General features: G+C 39.1%; 1 long non-coding RNA gene across 1 annotated transcript; it reads left to right on the forward strand.

The window, feature by feature from the left end:
• Window positions 1–1,161: 1,161 nt before the first annotated feature.
• On the forward strand, window positions 1,162–22,641 carry LOC131558266 (uncharacterized). The gene is made up of 3 exons (XR_009274792.1): window positions 1,162–1,240; window positions 22,046–22,131; window positions 22,434–22,641. It is a non-coding gene; the product is annotated as an uncharacterized LOC131558266 (long non-coding RNA).
• The last annotated feature ends 1,847 nt before the right edge of the window (window positions 22,642–24,488 follow it).

The raw sequence follows: 24,488 nt of genomic DNA on the forward strand, positions 1-24,488 counted from the left end.
ATACAGCACACAAACAGTCTAGAATAAAAGATAATCTAATTAATTCTGCTATCCACCTAAAAAGAATCAAACCAAGGCAACAAAACTCAAAGAACAAACAACATAAAAATCCAAGAAGGAGATTGGAATACATATTGGTCCCATTGCAGGTTTGATTTAAAAACACGAGTTTGATCTCATACTTGTTATACTCCCTTTGTGTAATCCTGAACAATTCATACCCAACAGCTGTTAGTTCAGCAACAACAGCCAAGCAGTAATATAAAATACCCTCATATAGAACTCAGTCTGTTAAGGAGAAAATAATAAAGGTGACAGATAGCAGCCTAGATAAAGTTATGGAACTGACACAAGAGTGACAAGTGAAAATTGAACAATTCATTTTCTTTCTCTTTATTAGCCTGTATTTGTACTGAAAGAAGAGGGAGTGGAAAGGAAAAGGAAAGAAGAGTTATTTTTTTCTTTCCCAAGGTCAAGTGAAGCTTGCAGTCAGGGAAACTCAACAATTATTGACTGCATTCATTGTGGGACTTGAAGCAGGAGGGGAAGCAGCTAAAGTCAGACATACACCACCCATTCTTTGGTGCTTGTTCATGAATCCCAGTGAGGCTGGGCCTCAGAAAGTCACTTGGGGCCAGCCTTTGGTGGTGGGGAAGGGTGTCAGTCTATGGAAATGCCTTTTCCTTGGACACCGTATAGTAGACACAATTAGCAATTGCTAAGCAAGGGGCTAGCTCTGTAAACTAAACCAAGGGATGATTCAATGTTGACAAATACTCTAAGCCAAATAAAAAGGTGAATAATGGTTTGGAAGTTTGACCCATAATACATAACCAGGCCGGACTTATTTATTAACACAGAGTACTAATCTCCTTTTGGCTATAGGTTTCCTTTATTTCAGTATTATAATTTCCATTGCTTCTTTCCCATCTAAGTGCTGCTGTAGGCACACAGGTGTGGTAATTGGGAGTGGGGCTGTGGCTGAGCCTCATCCCCAATGGGCTACAGCTGTGCAGGACAGGTGAGCTGCATTGAGGGCAATGGGTGCCCAGGGGCACTGACCAATCACCAAGGGGAACAGAGGGCACACAGGTGCAATGCATGAGCGTGAGGGGTATAAAAAGTTAAGTTAAGGAGCAGCAAGGGTGGATACTTGCAGCCCTTTGAAGTAGTAGGATGGTGCTCTGTTATGGGTGAATACCTGAAAACTTCTCATGTGTTATGGTGATACTCTGTTTGGGTAAGTCCTTAAAGATTTCTCAAATTGTTTAGTGATACTGTTTTTATTGTGTTCATCTCAACTGTGACATACTGCACCCTTTACTTAAAGGAGTGTGCCGGTAAGTTGCTATTATGTTATTCTACTGTCCATAACTAAAGCAAGCTAAAGTCTTTATGCCTTTGTACAAGGCAAGTTACCTTTTATTTCGATTATCTCATCTATGTTTCCAAGAGCAGGCCATAGGAAATGGAGGTGGAGGTTCAAATAGGAAGGAGGTGGAGGTTCAAATAGGAAGGAGGTGGAGGTTCAAATAGGAAGGAGGTGGAGGTTCAAATAGGAAGGAGGTGGAGGTTCAAATAGGAAGGAGGTGGAGGTTCAAATAGGAAGGAGGTGGAGGTTCAAATAGGAAGGAGGTGGAGGTTCAAATAGGAAGGAGGTGGAGGTTCAAATAGGAAGGAGGTGGAGGTTCAAATAGGAAGGAGGTGGAGGTTCAAATAGGAAGGAGGTGGAGGTTCAAATAGGAAGGAGGTGGAGGTTCAAATAGGAAGGAGGTGGAGGTTCAAATAGGAAGGAGGTGGAGGTTCAAATAGGAAGGAGGTGGAGGTTCAAATAGGAAGGAGGTGGAGGTTCAAATAGGAAGGAGGTGGAGGTTCAAATAGGAAGGAGGTGGAGGTTCAAATAGGAAGGAGGTGGAGGTTCAAATAGGAAGGAGGTGGAGGTTCAAATAGGAAGGAGGTGGAGGTTCAAATAGGAAGGAGGTGGAGGTTCAAATAGGAAGGAGGTGGAGGTTCAAATAGGAAGGAGGTGGAGGTTCAAATAGGAAGGAGGTGGAGGTTCAAATAGGAAGGAGGTGGAGGTTCAAATAGGAAGGAGGTGGAGGTTCAAATAGGAAGGAGGTGGAGGTTCAAATAGGAAGGAGGTGGAGGTTCAAATAGGAAGGAGGTGGAGGTTCAAATAGGAAGGAGGTGGAGGTTCAAATAGGAAGGAGGTGGAGGTTCAAATAGGAAGGAGGTGGAGGTTCAAATAGGAAGGAGGTGGAGGTTCAAATAGGAAGGAGGTGGAGGTTCAAATAGGAAGGAGGTGGAGGTTCAAATAGGAAGGAGGTGGAGGTTCAAATAGGAAGGAGGTGGAGGTTCAAATAGGAAGGAGGTGGAGGTTCAAATAGGAAGGAGGTGGAGGTTCAAATAGGAAGGAGGTGGAGGTTCAAATAGGAAGGAATCTTATGATAATCTGTTATTTCTTTAAATTAAAGTCATAAGATTCTAGACACACAGAATAATTTAGGTTTGAAGGGACCCCTGGAGGTTATACCTGATCTAATCCCTGCTCAAAGCAGGGCTGGTTTAGATGTGGCTGGACAGGGCAACCAGTCAAGTTCTAAGTATCTCAGTGTTATGAAACCACAGCTTTTTTCTGGGAGTTTATTCTGGTGTTTGACTGTTTTCAAAAAAACAAATGAAAAGTCCTTCTTTCTAGTTCCAATTTCACTGCTGTAACTTTATTTGTTACTCCTTGTGCTATCTCTACCTCTTCAAGAGCGTTTTTCTCTATCTTCCCTCTGTGTTCTCGTGAGATAGGTGAAGATAGTAGTGAGGTCCCTCTACCCTAACCTTGTCATCTTAGGGCTAAACAAGGCAATTCCTATGAGCTTTTTGTCACAGGTCAATTGTTTAATCAGCTTATTATCTTGGTCATCTTCCAATGGACTCATCCAACATGCCGCTGTTTTACCCTGGAAGTGCAAACCTGGAAGCAGTACTCCATCTGCAGCATCACAAGAGATGACTAAAAAGGGTCAGTCCTTGATTTTCCTTTGGAGGCTGGGTTTGCCTTCAAGCAAACCTTTGAAATGAAGGGTTAAGCGTCAAGGTATCCAACCCTGTGAGTGTCAACACATCTCTGTTCCAAAGCAGGGGCTGTTTAGCACAGCTGAGCATCGCAATCAGGAGACCTTAGCCTGAAGCTTTGCTGATGGGGCCAGAGCCTGAATAGGTTGCAGTTTGGGGTTTTTTCCACAACAGCTTGGGCTTTGCAGTGCTGACACAGGTGAAATCTTCTGCTAGTAAGCAAATGAGAGTTGCATGCATTAGGGGCTGATGCATTATTCCCCTCACAGTTGTTATTGTTAAAGTAATAAACAACTGATTACTAAAAGTGATAGCGATGTGATTTTTTTTTTAGCCAAATGAAAATAAATTATTATTGCATTTTCTCAGCTGCCTAAAGTAACACTGTAAGTGACATTGTAGAATTTTATGAGCACTTAGAAAACAGGAAAATTCCCAGCTCTTTATGAAAGAACTGAATTGCAAATTTCTGTCTTTTGTGGAAATGGTGGCCATTGAGGGAAAGAAAAACCACACCTATGAATGTATTTTTAGCCTAATTCAGAAGAAATCTTTGTGTAAAAGTTGTATTTGGAAAGTGAACATAAATGTCTAATTTAAATGCTGGGTGAAAGATGGACCAGAGAGATTGAGTAATACCAGAAGTAAGACAAAAACCAAGTAAATGTCTAAAAGTTTCAAGGAAGCTGCTTCATGATCTCTTGCTTGCTAGATCTGCAGTTTTCCACTCATGAACTATGTACTTCATTGTGTCTTATGGTTTCCTTACTCTTAATAGGAATTTTCTGTGACCCTTTTTTCCATGGTGGAAAGATCTTACAAGTGGGAGAGACATTGACTGCTGGCTTCCAAATCTTGCTATTTTTGAAAGAGTTTCATATTTTAAGTGTATTAAGCACTATCTGAAACTCTACAGTGTGTATGCTCTGCATGGGTACTGTAAGCTGTCTTTGTTCTAGTAAACACAGAAGTTGTGATTACCAGATACAGAATAAATCTGCTTTAATCAAACCAACAGTTTTCAAGTTCAGAATGTCCAAATTAATCATACAGATTATACACAGGGGATTTAATATTTGAGCATTTGACAACAGTGATGAAAAATTTATGCTCATAGTCCACTCAGTATCATATTTAAATTGGGACTACTGAGGTACTGCTCAGGGTTCCACCCTGAGATCTACATTTTCTGAGCTGTGTGGTGCTGCATTTGTGTAGGCTCATCACAGCTATGCTGGTTGTTCTATAAGCATCAGAAGATAAGCCAAACCAAAATCTGAAAATACTCCAATCAATCAGAACATTTTTTAAAAAAACCCCTCATTCAGTTGTGTGTTTGTGCTAATTGGTGTAGTCTAATACTTTGATGAATATTTTGATTATTCCACTGTGTTTGATAAGCCAAGTATCTCCTTATAACTATAAGGGCAAAGACAGTAAATTCCTTATTTTCTTGGGTTTTGCCTTCTTCACTAGTGGTGCTTAACAAACAAGAAGCAATAGCAGTCACTCTTGCTTTGCCACAGGGAGACTCCATTGTCCCAGCTGTCATTTTTTATGCCTTTGTTTTCCCATCTATAATCCAATACTTTTCTACAATGGAGAGCCTTGAGAATCTCAGATGAAGAATGGAATATCAGTGAAAAATATTGCAACTATTGATGTGGTTTTTCCTGACAATCATATGCTGAGATGCAGAATAGACAAGTCTACGGAATCAGTTACACTTATTACTTATCTTTAGAGAAGAATTGGAAAAAAATAGGATATTTTGTTGACATGTAGATTTCACAAATTGGAACATATCCTGTTTTTTGAGACTTTTTTGTTTCAAAAATTAAATATGCTTGCAAACAGATGCAAGAAAGACCATAGCCACACTACAAATTCTTTTTTGTGGTACAGCTCTGAAAAAATTTAGTTATCTCCATTAATGAAAATGTTCTTGTTTCACAGGAACTAATCATATTCTTATGTCACTTGTATTTCAGTTGTGTCTCCAGTTGGGTTTTTCCTGTAAAAATCTGACAGGTTATATAAACTGAAAATGGTGTGCTTGAGAACTCTCCAGTGTTTTTCAGCTAACCATAATTATTTAATGTCCATTTTTAATCACCTTTTCCTTACTTTGAAGCAGCAGCTGGGGTTTTTAATCTTTTTTTTCCTTCCTTCCTCTCTTTCCATATTTTTCTCTTGTCCATTTCCTGTTTAATACATGGGCTATCCCTTTATGCTAACAGAGGCAGAATTGTGGTAATGCTCTTACCATAATCTATGTAAGAGTTTGTGCCTCCTTTTGCAGAAGGGAATAGCTTTGAGTGGCTGTATATTCATCTTGCTGCATTGGTTGTATGGATTATGAAACATTTTACTCTGTTTGGAGTGCATCTCTGGTGCAGTACAGTCTGGAACAACGTTGTGTTGCAATGCTGCCCCTTCTATCTTTCCAAGGAATGTTTTTGCTGCATTTTCCATGGTCCTAGCAGGCAGTGGAAGGACTAAATGCAATCCTGAATTGAAATGGCTTAAAATTTTATCTTTCATCTTTATAGTGCAGTTACTGAAGGCCCCAGCAAACCTGTAACATTCATTATTCCAGCATTGTAGTGGGAATACTGCAGGAGTATCTCAAGAGAAGATCTGAGCGTTGCTCGGTGTGCTCTGTCAGGCTGCTCCTGTTGTGTGTCACACTCCAGAAGCACAGCTGCTGATGTTTGCAGTGACAGGGTACAGCCATCACCACTGTTAGCAGACTGCAGCTCTCCATCACTGTGCGCTCTTTGCACAAAAGTATCTGAACTGCTCTTTCTTGTCCTAGGAGATGCCTGCTGGAGCAGTGGAGCCAGCTCAGGTGCCTCTGCTCTGTGCTGTCCCATGCCTCCCACGGTGCCTGCAGTACTCCCAGTAATGGAAAAGATGGGCTGTGGTAGCCCCTCCAGATTCTCATGGTTGATTTGTACTTTCAGTTAACCAGCCTTCTGCTAATAGGGTACTTCTGTTTATTTCCTTAGCAGATTAATGAAGTTAAAGTCTCAACCTGGAAAAGGAGAGGTAGAGTCCTCAGCCTGGAATATTTCTGCAGCTATAGACAATCTTAAAGCTTTGTGCTCATCCCTCATGATTTGGCAGAGCTGCTTTTTATCCATGCTTTTCTCCATCCAGCCAATATGCTCAGGGGTTCTGTCAGTTTTCTTGTGGTGGTGCCTACTCTGTCTCTGCCAGAGAGGATAGAATATAGGAGCAGTGTGCTAATATAGCCTCTCTGGATAAAGCAACACATGCTGTGTATGTCTTATCCCATATCTGTTCCCTCTTTCTGGAATGGTCTCCCTTATCTTGCAGAACCACTAATGGCACCTGATTGAGTATTTAGAGTGTTTTCTCACAGTTCTCATTTGAAGGGCAATTGCAGATTACATTATGTACATGCTAATAACAAAGCCTGTGCACAGAGATGTGACATCTTTCTCTATCCATCCACCAGGTGTTACTCTCTAATTTTGAGCTGCTATTCAATGTGAAATTCAGGATGTAGTAGTGGAGCTAAAATACAAGTTAGAGAAAAAGAATGAATTTTCCTATGTCTGTGTGTTCTTGTTCCTCTTCATGGAAACTGATGAACAGTTGATCCTCTGATTTGTTTGTTTGGGGGTTGTTTTGAGGGATTCTTGTTTATTTTTTGAATCTAAGGAAATGGAAGTATACATGGATTTTGGCTTTGCATATGGTTTAGAAGTACTAAAACAGCAATGCCACACATATATAATGTATGGGGACACAGGCTCCAGAGCATACTTCAGAAGCGCTTTTCAATTTGCCTCTGTAGACCCTGTTCATAGTGGTAAGAGGCAAATAATCAAGTTAGTATTAGCCACAGTTTCAGAAACACTTTTAGGTTGTTACAGACAGCAATTAGACCTTAATTTTTGTGTGTCTATTTGGACATAAACCAGAACAGAGGAGTTCTCAGCTTTTTCTGCTTTGTGTAAATTTGGTTCTGACATTGAAACAGCTAAATGGATTAGAACTTACGTTTTAATATCTGTTAGAGATTACATCAGCTGTCAGAAATCAGCAAGTATTAAAAGATTAGCATATTCTCTTAATGAGTAATGTGTTTGCATGTTTTCTCTTTATTTCCCATCATATTGTGGCAAGTACATGTAAATTTTTTGTTTGTTTTTGTCTAATGCCATTAAGGACTTAGTTCAGACAGCTGTCTCAGTCTAGTAGATGGCAAGTGCCTATACAGATTTTGGTAAATTTGAGTTAAGTGATATTTCTCCTGGATGTGCTGTTTTTCACAGAACTATCAGAGAACAGATATCACTAAATATTACAGATTTACGGATCTATACTGAATTTTGAATGTGGGAGATACAGTTTGATGTGAAGCTTAGTAAACGTTACTGAGTTTTCAATCATCTCTTCTGTTTACTGTGGACATGGTAGCTGATAGAAAATATGGCTATTTGCAAGGGAGTAAACAAACCAAAGCTATTGTGGCCTTCTTGTTGATAACTAAGCCTACCCTAATGTCAGTGTTGGTGAAATTACTTTGGATGCTTCCTGGGAAATAAGCTCCCAGGAAATAGAGAAGTGCTGTTGGAGCACATAGCTCCAAATCAGGCAGGATGATGAGTGCACCAGGTAGTGAAGTGGCACAGGGGAGAAAGACACATGATTATTTGTGGAAATTCTCTGAATCATTCTCTGAAGTACAAGATGCCATCTAGTCTTTGAGCTTACAGCCCTGTAGAGGATGCAGGGGAAAAGGAGTATCCATATCAGAGGAGAGGGATATTTTTGACAGAAGTAGCACTTTTCCTGTGGCCAGGAAAGCCTATTAGGCTAAAGGAGGCTGTGGCAGCTGCAGGTCAGCTCTCCCACTGAGTGGCGCCTCTGGTTTTGTGACAGGGAGGGTCACCTGTGAGCTTGATGTCCCTGAGGACATCACCAGAACACTGACAACTGACTGAGAGATTCAGGGAAGCAGCTGCTGAGCAGTTGTGCTCATTTCAGTATGATATTCTACGTGTATTCTGAGACTGGGACTGCAGTTCTCATGTGGTCTCCTTCAGAGGAGGAAAAAAAGTGTTAGTGTTTTTCTGTATATATTGTCCTGTCCAGACACCTTAGTATAACAAAAGCAAGGTGGAAAACCTGTTTCACATGGCAGCTGAAGATAAGTAAATTTGGGGTAGATTTTAGCATTTTCTGAGTGTTTGTTCAGCAACTGTGTTTACTGGGAACAACTTCAGTTTATATAGAACACCTGTATTTACCTGCACACCTGTTTTCTATCTAATAAACTCTTTTGTCTCTGATAATTTCATACCAGTGCATGTGATCTGTCTTGAATGTATCAGTTTAAGTATATATAATCAGTTTTGCTTCCTGACATGTAAAGTAGCCAGTTTTTTTTTTTAATGTGTCACTCTGGTCCCTCGTTTCTCTTGCTAATGACACTGAGCAATCTCCGTTCTCATTGTGTCCATGATTATACCCCGCCTGACCTCTAGTGGATTTTTCCCGAAGTGAATCTCCTGCGTGCAGAGAGTGCAATACGAAGAGAAGCTAAATGGGATTTCAGGAGCGTGCCAGTGGCATCCCAGCATGTATCAGCCAGAATGTGGCCAGCAGGACCAGGGAACTGATTGTCCCCATGTGCTGGGAGCTGGTGAGGCCACATCTCGAGTGCTGTGTCCAGTTTTGGACCTTTCACTACAACAAAGACATGGACACACCTGCTGGAGTGTGTCCAGAGGAGGGGCAGTGGAGCTGGGGAAGGAGGTAGAGCACAAATCCTATGAAAGGGAGCTGGGGGTGGAGAAAAGGAGACCTTACTGCTCTTACAACTCTCTGAAAGGAGGTTGTGGCCAGGTGAGGTTTGGTCTCTTCTCCCAAGGAAACAGGCAATAGGAGAAGAGGAAATGGGCTTAAGTTGTCCAGCAGGGTTTAGGTTGGATATTAGGAAAAATTTCCTTACTGAAAGAGTTGATGAGCATTGGAACAGATTGTCCAGGGAAATGGTGGAATCACCATCCCTGGAGGTAAAAGACATGTAAATATGGCACTTAAGAACATGGTTAAGTTGTAGGACTTTACATCATTAAGTTAGTAGTTGGATTAGATGATTTTAGCGGTATTTTCCAACCAAAATTATTTTATGATTCTTTCTCAGGGTTGTTGTGTGTGATTAAAGACTTGAAACCCCTAGCATGAGTTTAGTCTTACCTTCTACATCTGTTGAGCTGAAATAATACCTCTCCACCTTTATAAAGTACTTTAAAATCTATGGATAAATTTTTCATGGGTTTAGATTGACTTGATGAAGCAGAGATAAAGAAGTTGGACACAAATAGAAGTTATCCTGACCTAAGGTTATAAAGCAGGAATGACCTTCTTGAGCTGTGTTAGGGTGTGTGTACTCTGTGTGTTATGTCCATATTTATCACACACCACTGCCTGGGTACTCAAAGGTTGTCTCTATTGCTTGTAAAATCAAATGAAGCCATCATTGTAATTATAGGTCTTATCTCTTTGCAGGTCTGTTTATGTGCATGTATGTGTAAGTTATGCAGAGAAGTGTTAGAACATATTTCTGCAGGTTGAATCTTCATGCAGATTTCTGCTTGCTTTAATCCTATTTCAGTGGGTGCACAATCAGCCTGACGTCCTCAAACCTGGTTTTCCTATGAGGATTAGTCATGTTCCTTTTCTGGGAATTTGAACCTTTCATAACTGTCTGCTTACTTAAAAAGTGCTATAACGAACTATGGATGAAGCATAAATAATTCATATTCACCAGAACAGACATGTTCATAACCAAGTCACCTAAGAAAGGAATGGGCAGGTATTCACACTGCTCTTCCAGTATCTTGTATCTCAGCAGCTCAGCTCTGCAAATTCCCAGATGCTGCTGCACTTTTCTATCCAGAATCTTGCTGGCTACATTTGCCTTGCTAATATAAAAATTTTGCTTTTCAGTATGTACCTAATCCTAAAAATGATCTCTGTGTATAGGTTTTTCTCCCAGAAGAATGAATGTGGCTTTAAAATGGTTAATGTTGGTGCCTGCACCAATTTCTTTTGGTAATGATTTTAATATAAGCAGTTCAGCTTAGAAATGTTAGCATTACTGATTTCTTTTAGCCTGGTATTAATGTTTGCTGTCTGTATTGCAATACTAAAATTGGTAGGATAAGCCTTCCTGCATTTGGAAGAGGTTTCTGGTTGATAGATCCACCAGACTGGGTAATGGTGTAAAATCCCAGTGCATCATGGTCTGAACATCTGAAAGGGAATAAGTTTTCCTATGCAAGTAGGGAGAGAAAATAGGAGAAAATGTGGGAATGTACTCTGAGAAACAGTAAACAGATTTTTTTTCTTTTTCTCTGGAGCCTGTCCCTGTTGTACCTAACTAGTTCTTTAATATATTAAATTTTAAATTTAATTTTCTGTTATTGAACCTTGCATGGTTGATGAACCAGCACAGTATTTGAAGCATTACCTTAGTAAACTGCAGATTTGGAGCTGAGCTGAATGTTCTCTGTAATATTCCACACTACCATCAATGGGTAGCTGTTCCATTTGCCTGCAGTTAGGGGAGTTTTACTCCATAACCATCTGACATCAAAAGGGTAACTAATGGTTGAAGTCAGCATCATAAGAATAGAATCTGAATTAAAACTCTAATTAATAAAAAAAATTAGTGGATGAATCATGATGTTGGAGGCATAAAACTTCTGTAATCTATTGGCAGTTCTCATATTAGTGACTTTTATAGCCTTGGGCTAGTAATATTAAACATTTTCTGTCAAGACTTTCTGAATCTGGCAGTTGTGTAATTGAAGTAGCTGTGCAGAGTTTGGCCATCATAAATTGGCTTTACCTGCTTGAGATCATTATTGAGAGTAGATTAAAAATGCAAGGTCAAGCACTTCTAAATTAGGGTGTACTGCACTTATTATTGTCCTCTTTATTATTATTAACCAGTGCCTAAAATTTAGCAAAATTAAGAAGTGGGATAATGAGGAGTCAGCCTTAATTAAAATCACCATTTGCAGCTGCTGTAAGAAAAAATATATATACAGGAAAAGAGTAAACACAGCTTTAGTCTTGCTAGCTAGCAGTGATTCCAGCTGTTTGGTTCATTTTCTAAGAAGCTAAGAACTGGATTTAATCTGCACTGATGTTTTGAAGTGATTTTGTTTTACTAGCGAACATCATATAAACCATAGTATTCCCTGTCCATGATTCATTATGTATCTAAAATGATACAATGCCCTGTATTTGGGAGTCATATATATTTTACTGCTGTCCTTAAAGGAGCAATTCCAATTGGAGGAAGCAGAAAGGGTTAATTTATAGATGTCAGTGCAGCACCTGTAATGGGATGCAGATGGAAGCTTTGTTCTGTTATCCTGTCAGTAAACTGCCTGTGCCTTCTGCAAAAAGACAGATTCTGCATTACCTTCCTGTCAGAGTGGATGGAGGTGGCAGTTAGCTCGAGCTCCCATCTTTAATGCAATGTTAGTGTTAATTTTGGAGGAGTTAGCACTGTGAGAAATGCTTGGAGATATTTTTGGGGAGTGCCATGGTGATTTTGTGCCCTTTTAAATGAGATGATACCAGACCGTGTTCATCTGAAAGCTGTTCTGCATGGGGGTGGAGAGGTGAGAGAAGAGAGGGATGGTGCAGGATCCTCCTTGAACCTCAACAGGAAAAACAAATGTCTTAAGAGAACTGCTTTAATAGGAAAAAATAATAATAAGAATATAGAAGGCCAGTAAATCTCATTTCCTTTCACATTTGTCACACTGTTTGTGTAGCATCTGATGGAGCCTGGGTAGATTTTCCCACAGCATTGCGCAGAGCAGAGAAAAATTCTCCCTTTTTGTCATTCAAGCTAGTATATAACAAAAAAAACCCCTCTGTTCCTACAGGATGCTCTCATGAGAACTTCTTGCTGCACTTTTAGTTAAAGGCAAGGTGTGGAAGGCAGAGGATGCCAGGGCAGACACCACATGGGATCTGCCCACAGGTTCCAGTGAAAGGAGGGCATGGAGATGCTCAGAGCTGGAGCAGCTCTGCTCTGAAGACAGACTGAGAGAGCTGGGGTTGTTTCTTCTGTAGAAGAGAAGGCTCTGGGGAGACCCTGGTGCACCTTCCAGTGCCTGAAGGGAGCCAAAGAGAGCTGGAGAGGCCCTTTTTACAAGGGATGTACTGGCTTTAAACTGAAAGAAGGCAGGTGTAGATTAGATATTAAAGGAGAGGAAAAGATATGTTTAAACTCTCATTGCTATAGCTTCTCTTCAAACCTGCAAACCTCAGCAGAGACCACAGAAAAATTAACATTGTTTTGTGCAGTGTGTTGCCAGCACAGGGACTGAATAGCTAACCCCAAAGGACTGTCATTTCTTTCCCTGGTTTTCTCATGGCATTACAGGAAGTAAATTGTGATTTTTCTCAGCAATAAATGCACGTTTTCTCCTGTTTCCTGGCTTTGCTTTATTAGTATTTTCTGTGTTTAAACCATGTTTTTCTGACTAAGCCTTTCAGATGCAGGAAAATCTGTATAAAGCACTTCTGACAGGCTATAGAATTTTCATGCAGTATTCTATAGAGTTTCAATATTTTTTTCCAGATCAGAAGCGAAGATTTCACTCCATGCATTGCAAACTCTAACAAAACTTCAGGCATAAACTTTGGAATGCATGGAACATTTAAAATTTTCTCCCTAATATGTCCAAGGAGTGAATTATAATGAAAATTAAGTGAAAAATTGGCACTTATAATTTTAAGAAGTCTATTAAAATAATGGTAGTTTTCAAACTGTGTACAAATTTTATGGTCAAACATCCCTAAGATATTAGGGGATGCAAAATCCCTCTTTCAGTTTCTGCAATTTCAAGGTAACTTTTCAGTTCTTACTATAGGAATGGAAGGGATCAAGTAGCCAGAAATGACAAGGTACATTATAAAATCTGTGATGATGGCTAAATTTTAGACTTCAGCCCTCTAGAAAATCCCTATTTGCTGTCAGGTTCAAAAAGAAAGCTATTGTGCTTGAAGGAGCCAGGTTGGCTACAACCAGCTGGAGAAGGTGAAAATGACACCCTGTGTTGTCACTGCCACTTGTGGTGGATTGCAAAGGGATGAGAAGCAGGCTGTGTGTGAAGGTCATCAGCACCACTGTTTATTTTGTCCCAAAAGCAGCAGTGGTGACTGCATCCATGCGTCTGTCAAGTCTTGGCCACTCTGTGTGAGCTTCATCCTTCTGACTTCTCCTTCACTGCTCCGTGCATAAAGGGCTTTTGTCTGTCTTTGACAGGGCTTGTCTCTGACATTTTCTCCTGATAAACCTGCTGAGGGGCCATCACCTGTAGAGTCATGGGCTGAGATCACAAAATGGAGCAGAATCAGGGACCCTGTGTTGCTGCCAAGGGGCTGGTTACCCATCAGTAAACATTGAGTAAAACACTGTCCTGCCAAGTGGCACAATCTGCACCCAAAGCCCAGGGCTGGGGGTTTTCCCACCTACGTGATCTGAAGCACCAGGAATGCCACTTGTCTGATGGGAAGATGCATTGCTGTCTTGCACCTCAGAAAAAGAATTCTAAAAGGTCAGTGTGTGCTTAGCAGGATGGCTGAAGGTGTTTACTGAATCTGGTTTCTAGCATGAATTTTGTTAACTGAAGCATTTGTTTGTGTTTCCCAACTGAAATCTCATTTTAGATGTCCCTCGAATCTGAAAGGATTCCCATCCTGCTTCTGGACTGTGATTGGACCCATCTCTAGTCCCTACAGATCTTTAATCTGTGACTTTTTTTTCCCCCCCCCCAAGGTTTATAGCTATGTGATATGATAGGTGTTAAGTTTCAATGTAGAAAACAAAGCTCAGTTTTTAAATAGGAGCTTTGAAGAACCTATAAAATATACAATGCTATTTTGTGAATCAAATTTTCATTTAATACAACTTTTCATGTATGGACAGGCTTCCTTTGATCTGTATTTATTATCTGTCACTGGCCTTGAAATGAGAAATATAACTACTTTGATATATGGATTTGAAAGGTTGTCTAGTTTCATGGTAGCTTCTCTAAGTTACCATTGCATGCTTTGCTGAAGTGCTATTTGCAACTTTCTGAAGGGATGTCTGTGTGCTCTGGGGTAGTTAAAACTTTAGTTTTTTCATTGTATGGATATACATGTGAGAGACAGGCACTATTTCACTTTCCTCTCTGCAGACAATCATTAAAACAGTCCAGCACTCTTTTCATTGGCATGTGAAGGTCATTCATTCAACCTCTTATTCAGACTTTTAGAAACCACCCTAAGTCACTTCTTCCTTAACCTTAACATGACTCATGACATTTAGTTTTATCTGCAGCTGAATTTCTCAGACAGAAGATGATAAACTTACATGCTTGCTGCTTTGCTTATTACATGGTATATACTTCAGGTATATACCTGAGGGCTTCTGAAAATGTCTCTATGACCCAACCCAAAAGTTCATGTACCAATGGGAGTCTTTCCTGTACCTTGGCATGAAAGAGCCTGAGAAGATTCCATATGCAGAATATGACCCTTTGCACTTTGTGATACATCCAGAGACTTGCACCTGACAGTTTAGGAGAGCAATTCCCTAAGTGCTTTTATTCCTTCAGCCTCCCTGTAAGGAGGCAGAGGATTGGGAGAAGTAAATAAGGTACTTATCTGGGGAAACAGTCCAAAAAGTAATGCTTTCAGGTACTTTCTGTACTTTGTTTCAGCCAAAGGCACTGCTGTCTTGCTCCCTGGTAGGAAAGGACAGTTTTTCACTATGGCAAATATTCTCTGCTGTTGACCCACCATTTATCTTATGCAGATAGTTAACATTTATATATATATATATATTGCCACTTTTGTCAAGGCAATTTATTCTTCATATGGTTTCTTGGACCTCTTTTCTTCACCAACGTCACTGGCTAAAACACCCGTCTCTATTAATCACAGCTAGGTGTGCAGATTTATAGTGCATCAGCTGTACTTTTATGGTACCTCCTTTATTTTTGAGTCATCCATCTCAAGACAACTGACTGAAGCAGGACAAAACAAAAATATAAGTACTATTATAAGTACTCTGCAACTGAAATAATCCCTTTTCAAAAAATGCTGAAGGAGATTGGCAAGGATATGGCAATGAAATATAAGTTCATTATTGATCATGATAGAGAGAGCTGGGAGGGGAAAAATACTGCCTTGTATGGGTGTATTCATATATAACAGGCAGAAGGGGAAGCTAGGCTTCTTAAATTGAAAACAATAAGCTATGTGTTTCTGGATGGCTGAAGTTGAAAGAGTGGGAAAGAAGATTCAAATTGTAGACATAAGTTTTTTGAGTGAATGTGTTGTAGTAATTTTTTTCTTTTTGGTAACTGATTCTCTGCAATTACTTGCAGTAGCAAGGTTATTTTCTATAGCCTTTTGTTTTGCTTGCTTGTGATATTTTTTTGTGAGCTCCTTACTCAACCATTTCTTTCTGCAGTGCCCAGTGATTTTTCTGTGAGGAGAAAGGACTGTGCTCTGGTGGGCTCTTAAGCTGCTGCAGCTTAAAAGGGCAGCAACAACAGGGCCTTTGTCAGACCTCAGCTGTGCTTGGGTTAACTGACAAAAATATTTGCCTTTGGAATGTAAAGTTCAGATCAGCTGTGGAACATGTTAATGTGCCAATTCAGCAGGGAAGAGAAGCGTGCCCTTTACCATACATTCTTTCTCCTGGTTTTAAGATATTTCTTCAGCCTTGCGTAAGTGCGGGCAAGGAAGTTGAAATCTTCTGCTGGATTGGGGTCTGTATGTGAAGGGTAGAGTTATAATATGAATAAGGAGGAAGTGAATTTAAAATCCAGAGGAAAAGGCAAGAAAATCCTTTTGGTACTGTTATGCTACTGTCACACAAAGCCTGTTTTGCTCAAAACAATGAGTGTGATGCAGCTCCCAAAGAGCAAGTCCAATGACAAGGAGTCATAGCTTTTCATTGTATTTGCTTGAATATGTAGCAATTTGAGACCCAAGTGAATAATTCACAACAAACAATTTATCTCATGAGTTTTTCTTAAATCATGAGCGAATTTTCTTAAATATCTATGAGTGAATTGTAGCTCCCCAGTATTCATTTTTCAGTGAGTGCATTTTTAAAATTTTATTTTTCAGGTTTGTGATAAACAGAAGTGCTTTAAATACAGACTGTGTTGTAATTGATCATTTAAAGTTGGCAATTTGTGTTCTATAACTCTTCAAGATGCTCTTTTGCCTCCATTGTCTCATTCTAAATGTGATGGGGACACTCAGTGGGGCTAGAACTTTGGGATTTTCCCAAAGAAAAGTCTCCTCCATCGCTTGCGTTTTTACTCTAAATAGACTAAATATGAATGAAAACGTGATAAAACCTGTAGGGAAACTATGGGAAATCTTCCCATAGAGAGATAACTGGCAGAATTGTTGAAAGAGCTGATTTGAGTTTCTGGGCATCCTATCCATTTACCTGATAGATTATATTTAATTTTCCTGCTTTGGAGGTATCTTTTCTTTCAGTCTCTTTTCCCCCTGCTTTCCACATACACACACATCCTTCCCTCCATGTCAGTCTAAAATCCTCCTGTAACACAAAAACAAGAACAGGCACAAATATTACTGAAGTGAATTTCATTGAAACTATCAATGAACATTGGTGGATATTTTTCTTCCACTCTTTGGTTTTTAGTTCTTGTGGTACTAGAAAAGAGCTGTGTTCATGTTATGGCTGAGGGAGGTATGGAAAGATATTGAAATCTTCTTCTGCAAAAGGATATTCCATCCAAAGGAAGAAATCACAAGCTAGTGAAACAAGGAGAGGAGCAGAAGGAAGGGAAAGCAAGAGGATTATTTTGCCAGATGCTCCCTTGCAGTTCATTGATTATATGGAGTTATTCTAATGCAGGGTATTAACTTTTCCAGCTGGGGTTGTGCCTGCCTAATTATGACAGTATTAGTGCAAGTGGGAAAGAGGTCTGGGGCTTGAGGGTTCAGATAAGGATTCAGAAATCTAGGGATCACTCTTCAGTTATGTCTGGGGCACCTTTGCTATTTCAGACAAGTCTTTTATCATCCCATCTTTGCATTCTTCATGTGCAAGATGGTGTCTATCCCATTTTCTTACCAGCTGTCATACCTGCATTCTCTGCAGTCCTCATGGGTAGGAACTAGTTCTGACACAAACTGGTCACTTTAACTGTCAGAGTTGTGGGTAAAGTTAATTATTTAGCAACACACCTTATATTCAAAGCCTGTCTGCCTGCTGGGAAGTGCCCTTAGCCACCTTCAATTCAGCAAGAGTGCAGCCTTCCTCATTCTACTGCTTTTGGCTTCTTACCATCATCTGTTTCTGCATGGGACCTATTTCATCTCCTACCCTCAAATGTGATCTATCCTTTACTCTCCAGGACATTCTGAGAGTTTCTCAGCAAGGAAAGATCCTGCCACTCATTGTGGGAAAATAACAGTAACTCATACAGTGATCAAGCTCTCTTCTAAAAGCCATCTAATATTTTCTTAGAATAAAATGTCTTCAAGAAAAGTGTATCACAAAATCAGTGAGCCCAAAATGTGTGTGCCCTTTTTCCCAGCCTTAGTGTTTCCAGGTTCTAAGAAGGCTGATTATCCGTAGTTCCCTCCACAGGCTGCCTGTCAGCTTGGCATCACTTCTGGTAATTGACCTTCCATTCCTTCTTTGAAGTGCTTTAAAACACTTACAGTTCTTTTGATCTACAGCCTGCTGATTCAGTTAGGAAGTTGATTGCTATCTGCTGGAGCTGGGATGCTTGAAACAAACAGCTTCTCTGCCACATTTTAAGCACAGTGAGTGTCTCCTGTCTCCCCTTGATAGGTTGTGCAGCTTTTCTGCATGCATTCCAAAAACCCTGAATCAGTTTTTAATCAGTCAGTTCCTGCAAGGCACAGTCATACTTCACTCTAAGTCTGCAGTAACTAACATGTGGACAATATTCTGCCCAGAAATACATGAGAACCTGCAATATTGCTGCTATGACTGCATAAAGGAGTCCTTTCCAGTTCCTTCACTGCAGATTATCAAGGCTGTGCAGGCAAGTGTTAGAGTCACCAACCTTTTAAATTGATTTCTGGATAGTTTTGATGGGTAACCTCTAGCTCCTGTATTGTGTACAGTGAATTACAGTTCACTTTATCTACTGCTTTAATTATTTTGTAAATCTTTATCTCACTTTCCATTTTCCTGTTGAAGGGTTTGGTCCTTTTTAGCATCTTCTCATCAAGCAGCTTCACCACCACCATGATCCTCTTAGTTATTCTCCTCCATACCTTCTCTAACTCTGCTACAGCCTTCTTGAGTTGAGGGGTCAGAACCTATCACTGGACTCAGCATATGGGCAAACAAAGGTTCTAACAGTAACAAAATAATGTCCTTTGTCTTGCTCTCAGTACTTTTCCAAGTGATATCAACTTTTTTTCTTTTATTGATTTGCTGACATAATGAATTGATGGTCTCAACTGTTTCTGGGGTCTTTTTAGTGCACTCTGTGTCAGTTCAGGTTTTGATATCCTGCAGCCATGGTTCAGGTTATTCTTTGCCTATATTCATTGCCTTCATTTGTAGTGAAACATGCTTGTGCTCCTGCAAAACATTTTTCTACCACTTTAATTTTTGAAGTTTGAGTTCTGCACTATTGTCCATTTGATCACTTGCAAATCTCTCAGATCAGGAGACAGCTTTCCACCAGAAAGAATCACATCCCCAGCTTGTGTACAAAACCTTTGTGCCAGACCAGATGGGCAGCTACTCCTGCCATACCTGTTCAGGACCATGCTTTTGTGCGGGGCTTAAAACTCATGGCCTTAGCAGTTTGACTTAGCACAGCTGCTAGAAAATTCAGCACCAGAGCAACTACACTTACCCTCACTTCCTTCCATGGAGCCAAAGAAAATCAGCTCATGTCTGTGTAATGTCACATTAATTCTTCTAACATATTGTATCTTGAAAAATGAGCACAGCACCTTTGAGTTAAAAGTCATATTCCAGTCCTTGCTCTCAGCTCTGTTATTCTCTGGAGCTTAATCTTTGCCTTCAATATTATTATATATAAAATTTCAACTTTTATAATTGCTTTAATTTTTAAAGCAAGCAAAGTCCAGGTTTTTAATTGTTCAGGTGAAAAGGATCCCAACTACCATTTTAGCTTCCACCAAGGTTTCCATGAGTACAAATATTCCAGTTCTTACAACAGGTGGTTAAAATTCATCATTCATCAAATCAGGATAAAATTCATCATGCTGTCCTGTGATTTTAGCAGAGCACATCAGATGATGCGAAGAGAGCACATTTGGGTGTAACATGCTAACCCTCACAGATGGCTCTGCAATGGTTAGCCTAAGTCAGCCCTGCTTTATGGGGGAAAAAAGATGAAGTAAACAAGCCTGTGATCATGGAGAAAATCTTTGCTGTGTCCTAAAATGAAAGTCTATTGTAGAAACTTTTAGAAGATCCAGATGTCTTAGCTAGCATTTTCTTAGCTGAAATTATGCCCCTTTATGCCTTAATGTACATGAAGTTAGTGTTTAATGTTTCTTCTCTATGGCTTTAGGGGATAAATTTCTTAATTTTTTAACAATCAGCAGAAACCACAGCTTTTCCACCACAAAGGAATTAAATATATGCACCAACTTAATGAATGCATTTCCAGTGACATTTGTCTTTGATGAGCCTGCAGCAGATTCATAGTCCAAAGATGTCTTTTGTTCAGAATGACATGCTTTCTAATTTTTTACGACATTCTACCATCCTGCACTTTAAAATTAGCAGGTGGAGCTTTTCACAGCCTCAGATGTCATTTAAATGCCTAATTTGTGCAGAAAGTAAACGGGAATGAGATATATAGTTGTCATTCATGCCCTTGAATTTTTTTTTTCTGCTCTTATTGGTCCTCATAAATTGTTTGCTGTCTATTTAAAAAGAGGTCCCAGGAACCTTGTGGAACTTCCCATGCAAATGGGTACCTTGTTATTGACCTGAGCAGAAATGCTTGGCAGGATTTTATGCTTCCACAAGGTGCACTAAACCAGCAGTCATGGCTTTAAATATGGGTCCTGAGTGCTCTGGAAGATGCTTTCCAGGCTGCAGCAGGGAGTTGGGCTGCTGACATTTACTGTCAGCAAAGACAATGAAGCAGGTCCTAAGAGTGCCTTTGGGTGTTCGGAGGAGGCAGCAATAAGCACACCCCTTGGAGCCATTCCCTGCCTCATTTGTTATTGCTCTGTCAAAAACATTTGTCAATGAAGACTGATTTTCAATAGAACCACGTTTGGGAGTCTGGCAGTAAAGAGCTATAATATGAAGCATCTTTAAAGGTAAATCAATTTTGTGGCCTAATCAACTGAACAGCATCCCTTTGGCTTCAGCATCAGAACTGCTGCTGTATATTAATCTTCAGAGTTTTTGTTTCATTTTTCTTCTTTCTCAGGGAAAAGATGTACTTGAGTAGTATTTCTTTTGCAGGAAAGACAGATGTGTATAAATAACTGTGAACACAGCAGCAATTTGTAACAAAAAAGGGCAACCAGAAACTCATTTTAACTCTTTATCATTCAGGGAAAAGCTTTAGACATAGTAATTAATGATGGATATATCGATATCTAACAAGGCATCTGCCTTGTTAGATATACTTAGAAGCAAACAGTAAAAAAAAAAAAATTAATGAGTTAAACATTGTCTTATCAGCTTTGGTTTACCTGCATGTTATCTTAAAATGCATAACAAATATCCCCAAGATTGATTTGACAATGATTTGAGAAACTTAATTTTGGGGCAAATATTACTTAAACCTTAGAGGCCTAGACCAGTGAAATTTTACAGGTGCTCAACCTATTCTATTCTATTTTCTTTTGGTGTTTTGGTGCCTAAATCCTTCTCTGGTCTCCAGACTCTTAATCTAAGATCTATTGAAAAAATAGCCTTTCCGTTTTTGTAGGGAATTATAGTCTTTCTTAAACAATACATTTGGACAAAACAAGCATATGGTTTCCTTTAAATCTCATTGCATATATGATTAATTGAAATGGTGATTTTTAACTGGGGCCTGAAACTAAAGATGTTTCTCCTGGATTAAGGCTGTAAGAAATTCTACTGATAACATTTGTCAGTATTTCTCACTTAGAAGTATAAAATGGATGGAAGACATTTTGAGACACTGCCATATTCATCCTATTCAGAGCTGGTTTGCTTTATGGATTTGGGTTTTTTCCCCAGAACCCACAGTGCAGTCAAAACTACATTGTGCTGAAGGAAAAGGCTCTTAAAATTTATTAGTCTTATCACTTCAACTACATAACCTTATTTTATGTTCATTTGATGCACCTCATCAAAAATAGAACAAGATATTGGCTTCAAATTAAGAAAGAAAATTAATACTCACTGATCCACTATAAGATAATAAAAGTTGTCATTTATGACAATAACCACTTCTGATTTATGAGGTATTTTCTTTATGCTGTACTAAGATTAAAAATAAAGTGAAAGATTTGGAATTTACCTTTTTATGGTAATACTAGAAGTCGTTAGAAGTAATCAGGATGAATTCTGAATTGGATTCCATAGGTAGCCTGCAGGAATTTATTGATTTTATTGGTCTTTCTCTGCTTTCCTACCTCTGACTCCTGAAAGGAATAAAAACACACCACAGAGGTAGAACTGAATTTCTGAGCTAAAGACGTTCACTCACTGCACTGTTGAGAATTTTCCTGGAGGCAAGTGAAACCAGTGTATGTTACTAACAATGAAGCCCTGAAAAATGATCTTGAACAGGACTCCAGTGGTGCATGGGATTCTACCTGTTCTGTTAGGCAAAGCAGTAAAAACTGTCTAAATTCAGATGTCTTCATGTAAGCTCCCCAGGCAGTTTAATGATTTTATCCTTTGTTTCAGATGTTTGGAAACTGTATTTCATCTGACCATTTCAACGTGGGAAGAAAAAATCACCAGCCAGCTAAGCAGAGAAGGAGATAGTCCAGGTTAGTAGGCAGTGAAAAATCCTGGTTTTTGCAGTTTTTCTTCCATAATAATACATAGCTTCTGTGTGTTCTGATAGATGCATGAAACTTCAAACCTAGATCTGCCCTTTCCTGCTCATACATCCTGGTCCATTATCCATCAGAGTATTTTCATCAATTTCATTTAAGACTGATAATTGCATATTCTCCAGAGCAAAGATGGGTTTATCTTTGTAAATGTCTGAGCAGTGCTGCTTGCACCTAAACCACTTCAATAATGAATACTCATCCTTAGAGTCACCTACTTGTGTTTTTGTCTCAAGGCTAAAGAAAAAAGCTGTCTGCAGAGATCTTTTTGACTGCGGTAAAACTCCATGTCAAGCAGAGATCTTTGCTCTATGTAAAGATGAGCAGTTGTCACTTAAGATACTTCTACAAAGAAGATCTATTACTTACTTCCAGAGTGAAATGACAATTATTGAAATCTTAATAGTGGAATCCCCAGTTTGCAATTAAGAGTACCTCTGTTAGAGCAGGTGACAATAGCAAAGATTAAATTGATTTTTTTTTTTTTGCACTGCAGTTTTTCCTGGAGAAATGTTATAGATCGTAGCTGGAAATTACTAGGCTTGAATAGCAATTATTCCAGATGCATAAATAATAATAAAACCAAATATTATCATCCAGTGGTGTATAACTTAAGGTGTGTAAATAAATAAACTGCACTGCCTTGTATACGTGTATAAGTATATACACTTAAAAATATGATTATATTTTGTAAAAAATATATTATATGTATTCTAAATATTCATAATTAATGAAATGTTAAGGCTACAAAAGCTTCTAAGATTCAAAAGCCAAAGAAAACTTGTTTCAGGTTTTTTCTTTTCTCTGTGCACTTGTGTTGTTGCATCACATATTTTTATGCTAATTTTGGTGGAAACAATGCTTAGGGAATCACTTGACCAGAATGTTATATCACCTCATAAAAGTTTTCCAGAAACAGTGGTTTCAAAAGCAATTTTGTTCTGCTAGATTTGCTGAAGAATGGGCTGTAGAGGATAAGAAACATTTACTCATAAATACTTGTAAGATTGTCCTGGATAAATTTCTGTTCTTCTGGCTGTGACTGCTCATGTGTATGCAGGTAGTGGGAGATACTGTAGGGGAAATAGATTACTTTAGCTTAATACTTGAGATGTTTAAGTAGACAGAGGAATTGAGGGGTTTTTTTTCCTGCTTTGCTGGAGGACAGTTGGAACAAGGAAAACAAGTTACCTCAGCCTCATAATCCAGTTATATATGGAGATAAAAGGAAATGTTGCTATAATTCAGTTAAAAAGTCAATCAAGAAAGAGGCATAAATCCAGTAGAAACAAGACTTTATCAATTTTTGTCCTTGCAGTAAGATTTGTTTCCATGGGAAATCCTAAAGAAGAAAAAAATTGTTTATTCAATGACTGGACCCAATACTGATTTAGTTTTCTCTTTTTTTTTTTTAGTTGGTTATCTGGTGGGATACTTTGAGTCCTTCCCTCCCTTTCTCTGATGTAAACAGAATTATTCATTTCCTTGGGGTGTTTTCATTACACAGCCATTCTATTAACTTGGGACTTTACATTCCTTCATGGATGTAGGTGTGCAGCATCTCGGTGACTTGAAGAGTTTATCATGCACATCTGACACAACTGCAGTGGAGGCAGAGGGATTGAGCCCCCTCAGTATTTCGTTTTGGAGCCTTGTGCTTGCTTTCTGCCAGTACATTTCTTGTTTCTTTGTACATGTTTCCAAATTTTTTTTGTGGTAACATCAGATTAATAGTCTAATAGATTAAATATCTGATTCTCTGAGGAAATAATTTGTGTGGTTTAGTAGGTGAAAGTGTTGACCAGTACTATGGCATCTATTACTTTTTCTTTTCCCACAGGAAAAGGATGTGTCACAAGTGATTTTGTAACACAACTGATTTCCTCCTCTTTGTTTTATGCTGACTGCCTTCCCCTTGCAAACTGAGAGATTTTGCCTGTTATACTCCCCCTTCCCTGCAAATCTGCCCCCCATGAGTTTCACACAGAGACCAAATCCTGAATATGTCTGGAAAAATGTTGGAGCAGCTGACCTGAGATCTGTATATTGTTGTACAGCCCTTGTGTGACAGTGCTCTGGTTGTTTTTGTCTCAGTGCAGCAAATGAGATAAACTCTGCTGTTTGCTTTAATTAGCTACACTTAATTAAAAGATGATCTTATCTCTATGCAGAGTTTCTACCAAAGCACATATTTAATGGATCTACTGTCATCTTTCAGTCCCAAATTCTACAAAAACCCTTAAACACATGCTCAGATTGAGCTTTGCTTTAATTAAAGTCACAACTCTGGA

Source organism: Ammospiza caudacuta, chromosome 5 (genome assembly GCF_027887145.1).
Source record: "Ammospiza caudacuta isolate bAmmCau1 chromosome 5, bAmmCau1.pri, whole genome shotgun sequence".
NCBI classification, from domain to species: domain Eukaryota; kingdom Metazoa; phylum Chordata; class Aves; order Passeriformes; family Passerellidae; genus Ammospiza; species Ammospiza caudacuta.